This window comes from Doryrhamphus excisus, chromosome 3 (genome assembly GCF_030265055.1).
Source record: "Doryrhamphus excisus isolate RoL2022-K1 chromosome 3, RoL_Dexc_1.0, whole genome shotgun sequence".
Taxonomy (NCBI): Eukaryota; Metazoa; Chordata; class Actinopteri; order Syngnathiformes; family Syngnathidae; genus Doryrhamphus; species Doryrhamphus excisus.
Window position 1 is genome coordinate 28,909,528 of NC_080468.1, and position 6,663 is coordinate 28,916,190.

At 44.3% G+C, this 6,663-nt stretch overlaps 1 long non-coding RNA gene across 1 annotated transcript; it reads left to right on the top strand.

Annotated features, from left to right (window-relative positions):
* Positions 1–336: 336 nt before the first annotated feature.
* LOC131126293 (uncharacterized) lies at positions 337–4,609 on the top strand. Its single transcript, XR_009129136.1, has 3 exons — positions 337–611; positions 3,036–3,189; positions 4,253–4,609. It is a non-coding gene; the product is annotated as an uncharacterized LOC131126293 (long non-coding RNA).
* Positions 4,610–6,663: the final 2,054 nt, after the last annotated feature.

The following is a 6,663-nucleotide window of genomic DNA, read 5'->3' on the forward strand; positions in this document are numbered from 1 at the left end:
ACTCCTGTGAGTCTTCAGACACGCCTCCTCGACTTTTTGTTGCCTAAATTTCTAACTTTCTAACTTCTAACCTAAGTATGTGTATAAGGAACTGGTGATGTAGTATTGTGTATTTCCAATGTGCCATGCTCAGCATGACTCTGCTGACAGGCGGTTTGGGTTTTCCTTTGTTATTTCCTGATTTCCTGTTCTGCGCTCTTGTTTTGGTAACGTCTTCCTGTTATTTGCTATGTGCTGCTGCTCGATGCTGGTACTGCAGCGTGCACCAGCTGGCTGCGATTATCAGTAGGCCTCTTAAGCCCAGCCAAGTTGTTAGGACTTTGCTGGTTCATTGTCGATGCTGCATGCATTGTGTGATGTCTTTATTTGCTGCCTCTCAGTCTTACTTTGCTAATCCCTCCTGCACTAATCTCTTTTATCTTTTTCTGTCGTCTTTTGTTTCCATTCTGGCTACAAAACTGAGTATGCACATCTATTCCTGCCGAGCTAGAGACTTTTACCTGAACTTTGACTTTGCATCCTGGGGTCACGACCATTGCCCAGAGTGACCAAAATTAAAACAGAAGATGCTGCCGGAAGTGCCAAGCAGGGGGGATATACTCACGATACAGGTAATATCAAAAGGACCGGAAGGACTACAACGCTACATACATATATATATACACATATACACATACACATACATGCATATACACAACACCTCATTACTACACATGTCTGAAAAGGAGCAGGAAGAAGCAAAGCTTATTAAATCCTACCCCTTCTCCACGCCATAGCAGTTACCAATTCAATATTTTTTTTGTTTGTTTTTTTTCACACATATAATCACAGAATCTTACATAAGACAAACAACAAAAGAAGAGTGGGAACATCGGACACCCCAGCAAAACCCCAGGACATTGCTGAAGCACACCACCAACCCCGCCAGTCAACCCACCTGGCCCCGACCCCCCTAGCCCCTGAGTGCACCCACCGAGTGCCCAGCACCCCAGCAGTCCCCGCACACTCCTGATTTCTTCTTGTTTTGCATTTTTGTCCCATTTAAATGTTTCACACTTCAACATGACAGTCAATTAGGCAATGTGGACCCGAACATGTATCAGGATATTTTTGGGATGTATCACGATATGATATTAAATTCAACCTTTATAGTTAACCTTAGATTAACCTTTATAGTTAACCTGAGGTTCACCTTTATAGTTCACCTTGGGTTAACCTTTATAGTTAACCTTGGGTTAACTTTTATAGTTAACCTTAGGTTAACCTTTATAGTTAAACTTAGGTTCACCTTTATAGTTAACCCGAGATTAACGTTTATAGTTACCCTTAGGTTCGCCTTTATAGTTAACCTTAGGTTAACCTTAATATTTAACCTTAGATTAACCTTTATAGTTAACCTTAGATTAACCTTATATAGTTTTTTTGGTCCGTCCTTTCACTTTGAAATGTTAGCTTTTCTACATCAAAGTCTTACTTTCGAGCAAGCCTGGGTTCTATTCAAAGTCTAGCAGCATAGGAAATGGATGGATGGATGGAAACCATTCCATTGGCTCATTTTGAGTGACATCACCGTGTTTGCTGTCATACTTGTAGTAATTACGCCAGAAAACTGCCGTTGTGAAGGCTCCGCAAGAATGATTATACGTTGTTATAGTTCCCTTTCACTTTAATTGGTGCTTTAGTCCACCCTTGTGTGTTTTCATAACTGTTGTGTTGGAATGCTGCATGGCGTGGAGGAGAAATGATCTGTTCAGTCTTCAGTGAGTGGAGCAGGACTGTGGTAACTGGTTAAACTTGTAGTATTTATCTTGGAGAGGAAAGAAAAGGGTAAAACCATTGTTGATTTTTGGACTCCCTCATTTCTACTCATCTACTCAACTATGTTACTATGCTTTTCATCCGATATTCTTTATCTGTTTTTTGTATTGTATTTACATTTAAATTTCCCTGTTGTGGAATGAATCAAGTATCAAGAATTGAATCTGATGTAATCTAATTTAGCAAAGCACAGCAATGTGACTCCATGACTTATGACTGAAGCCAATACGCTTATCAGAAATTTGCTAGAAAGAAATCACACAACGAGGCACACCCGTTTTCTGGTTGTCGCCTGCACTCAATATGATTTCAGTGTAAGCCCAAACTGGACGAAAATGAACGGAAACAGAGATGGAAAGACGTTTGATAAGAACACAAGCAGGGAAGTACAGTGGACATCATGAACTCGAGGTAAAGCGAGGCAGGTCTATTTATAGAACACATTTGGTACACAACGTAATTCACCCTGTTTTGACAGAACAACATAAAGCCCTTCTATTAATTCATTAAAAATGAAGACTTGTACACAAGCAGAGTTGTTTTAAAGTATTCTCTGAGCAACAGGAAGCTGACATTTTCTGCTCCTACTCAGGACTGGAGCGGTGACATTCTGGACGTAGTTACAGTAGTTACTGTTACTGTTGATTCCACGATTGAAAGAGGAAATTAAAAACAAGAACACAGTCCACAGAACACAGTCACAGCGCATAGATACCACCAAAAGACCAGCACCATATTGTACACTAACCGGAAGATGTATGCAAACCGTGGCGAAATCTTGCAGTCGATATTTGTCACTAACCAGCCAGAAGTCCGAAGGTAAAGTTCCCAATTTACTGGTCCATCTCGTGAGGTTTTATGGGCACGCTCAGATGGGAGGAGGCCCTGGGATGTAACCCTAGGAACGGGAGGAGGTGGTCAAAGACTGGGAAGTCTAGGCTTCCCTGACCCAATTTCTATTCATTCTTCTCTCTCTGCTGTGAGAAAACAGAATTGGCTTTAAACATCATTCTGTCGTTTTTGATAAAATAATAATGTTTGTTCTTTAGAGTTACAAAAACATCTTCAAGTTGCTGGACAAGTTTGAAACTGGGTCTTGTTCTACCAGGAAATGTTATGTATATAGACCTGTTATCCCTCTTGAAAAATGCAACAATAAGGCATTTCTTGCCCTGCTTTTTGTCTCTTTATGTTGCTTTATGTTGTTCCTGCTGCAGTATTCCACATCATGGGAAACCAGAATGGCAACAAGGGTGGCCTGGAGAATCAGGGGCCATCTCAGAGTCAGAGCCATCCCCAAGTGAACCAAGTGGATCAGAGTCAACCCAAATGATCTGCTGAGTGCTTGTGCACGTGTTGGTTGGGTGTCAGGTTAGTTCATGGTAGCACACTTCCTGTCACCCACACTTAAGACAACCATCTTCTCTCTGGAGAACAAACTCCAGGCTTGTACCAATGCTGAGTCTCTTTTCATTCAACTAAATATTTTGGTATGACATGGTCAGATGAGTGCTAACTTTTAGCTTGATATAAACATTTACTTCATTTCTAGCTGTTACTACCGGCAGATATCCTGTAGATACGCATGTCTTGCCATTTATCTCTCCGTTCAACAAAAAATACAGTAAATATGTACATATTTGGTGATTAATCAAATTGAATTGTGATTAATCATGATGAACACATTTTTAAAAACTGATTAATGGGAGGGCCGCACGGATGAGTGGTTAGCATGATCCGGCTTGGAATCCCCACTTGGCATCTCTGTGTGGAATTTGCATGTTCTACCCGTGCATCCGTGGCTTTTCTCCGGGTCTTCCTCCCCCATTCCAAAAACATGTTAGCTTCATTGGCCACTCCGCCAAATGTGACTGTGAATGAGCAGAAAAAAGATGAAAAAAACAATGGCCGGCTCTAAGGCCTTGTCCACAATGTTAGGTTAGTAGGTTAGTAAATTTTTGCATATTTGCAATATATGCGACAAACAAATATCAGGAGAATGCGGACCAGGGTGAGTCAAAGCTCACTTCAGGTCACATGACGATGATGGGGTGACGGTGGGATCGTTTTCGTGTCTGCTGCAAGCTGGCATTTGTAGAGGTTCCCACTCTGGAAGCCGTTTCCGTGTGGATGTAAGGCTGAAACATAGGATACTTTGTCATTGTTGACCTGAACTTGTTTCCGTGCGGATAGCCCCCAAGAGTCACTTGCTTCAAAGATCCACTCAAAGAGTGTCTTTGTTTGTGAACGGCCCATCACCGTTACAGATGATACAGTATTTAACCTCATCCCTGGTCAGCAAAGGCAATAACCACAGCTGGCTTCTGGTGTCTGTTGTTGAAAATGAATAGAGTTCTAGACATGCTTTAATTAGCGTAAACAAATCAAAACATAATCATTGTTGTTTTTCTCACCCATTATTCCTTTTTCCAAGCACGCTGCCTCCACCGACATCCCGCAGGAAGACATCTTGGGCTGTTCTTCTCATCTGGGAAAAACAAAACATCCACCGGACTCCAAATGCCATTATTTATGAAGCTATGCTAGTCTGCACATGAAGGAATGGATGGAGGCTGTGTTGTATACTTCAAGCAGACTAAGTCATGTATAATATATGATTGTTTTAGCGTCATAAAGCCATGTGGTGGATGCAGCTCTCAAAAGCACCAAAACAAGACTTTTCTACTTTCCACACAAATAAAACATTTCAAGGAAGACGTTTGGTCAACTTGGAAATGATTGACAGCAGCGAGGAGAGAAAAAGCTCAAACACACGCTCGTTGTCCGGCGGCGTGGCTGCACTGAGGGATTGTGGGAAGGCGCTGTCAGTGATATGGGATGGATTTTGTGTCAGGAAACATAAAACAAATTCATCGTCCACATCCGCCTGACCTTGTGGCAGTGTGTCGGGGGGGTGAGTATAAAAATATAAAAAATAAAGGCGAGAGATTGAAACTGTCGGCATGATTTACTCTCATCCTGATTCTGGCACTGATTCGTCAACACGTGTTTGTGGTTGCGTGAGCGAACACCAGATGGATAGTTTGGCTGAACTACGAGGACACCAGTCGGATGATGAGCCCTCCTCTTGGATACGTTCAACAGCAAGCTTCGCTACACATCTTCAAATAAAGCACTCCCAACTACGTTACAGATGTGGGAGCTGCATGTTTCAGTATGTTTCTGTTCCATCCATCCACCCATCAATCCATGCATGCATGCATGCATCCCATCCATCCACCCACCCATCCATCCATGCATGCATGCATCCAATCCATCCACCCGCCCATCCATCCATCCATCAATCCATGCATGCATGCATGCATCCAATCCATCCATCCATCCACCCACCCATCGAGCCATTCATCATCCATCCATGCATGCATGCATCCATCCATCCATCCATCCATCCATCCACCCACCCACCCATCGAGCTATCCATCCAGCCATCCATCCACCCATCCATGCATCCAATCCATCCATCCATCCATGCATGCATGCATGCATCCAATCCATCCACCATCCAGCCATCCATGCATGCATGGATCCAATCCATCCACCCACCCACCCATCCATCCATCAATCCATGCATGCATGCATGCATCCAATCCATCCATCCATCCACCCACCCATCGAGCCATCCATCCACCCATCCATCCCTCCATGCATGCATGCATCTAATCCATCCACCATCCATCCATGCATGCATGCATCCAATCCATCCACGCATCTAATCCATCCACCATCCATCCATCCATCCATGCATGCATGCATCCAATCCATCCACCCACCCACCCACCCACCCACCCAACCACCCATCCATCCATCCATGCATCCATCCAATCCATCCATCCACCCATCCATCCATGCATCCAATCCATCCATCCATCCATCCATCCATCCATCCATGCATGCATGCATGCATCCAATCCATCCATCCACCATCCAGCCATCCATCCATCCATCCATCCATGCATGCATGCATCCAATCCATCCACCCAGCCACCCACCCACCCACCCAACCACCCATCCATCCATCCATCCATGCATCCATCCATCCATCCAATCCATCCATCCACCCATCCACCCATCCATCCATCCATCCATGGTCTTGTGATTGTGTTAGGTCTCTGGTAGATAAGCACATTGCTGTGCTTTGGAAAATATTCCATTCCTAACAGGCTTACTCAGAGCACCTTTGTGTTAAATAGTGTTGAATAGTTTGACAGCCAGGGGCAAGAAAGTGTTTTTTTTTTTTGTCTGGATGGTGAGGAATTGGAACAGTTTGCAGGGGTGTGATTGGTCTGCAGAAATGTTGCTCTTCTAGTGGTAGGTTACCGGGACATAATTCACCCCGGAACGATCAATAGGGGAGGGGTTGCCACCCGGAGGGGTGGGCGCAAGGGACGGGGGTTTTCCGCTTCCTGTTGTGGTTGAGAGACGGGGCTTTCATGTCTTACGTAGCAAAGAGTGCAAGTTAATGTTTGCAAGAAAAATAAAGTTTTCTCCCAAATTCGACACTCCACCTCAGACTCCAGTTCTTCGGCGCTTCACTCTCCCTTTTCTTCCATGGGTACAGTTCCTTGATGGCGGGCAGCCTGGTCCCGTTGCAATCTGCTGTTGTCCCATTGGGTAGCAGAGCCAAAGCAAACATGGTGGAGGGGTAAAGAACAGACTGTATCGTTGCATCGTTCTATTATTCCATTGTTAGCACGTCCTCCGGCAGGATGGACTTCTGGAGCCATCTCAAGTTGTGTCTATGTGGGAGGAGCACTTCTAGGGCAGCCCAGAAACCCGAAGGAGTGAGTCCCCTGTAGACACGGTGTTAAGGATTGTGAGCACGGA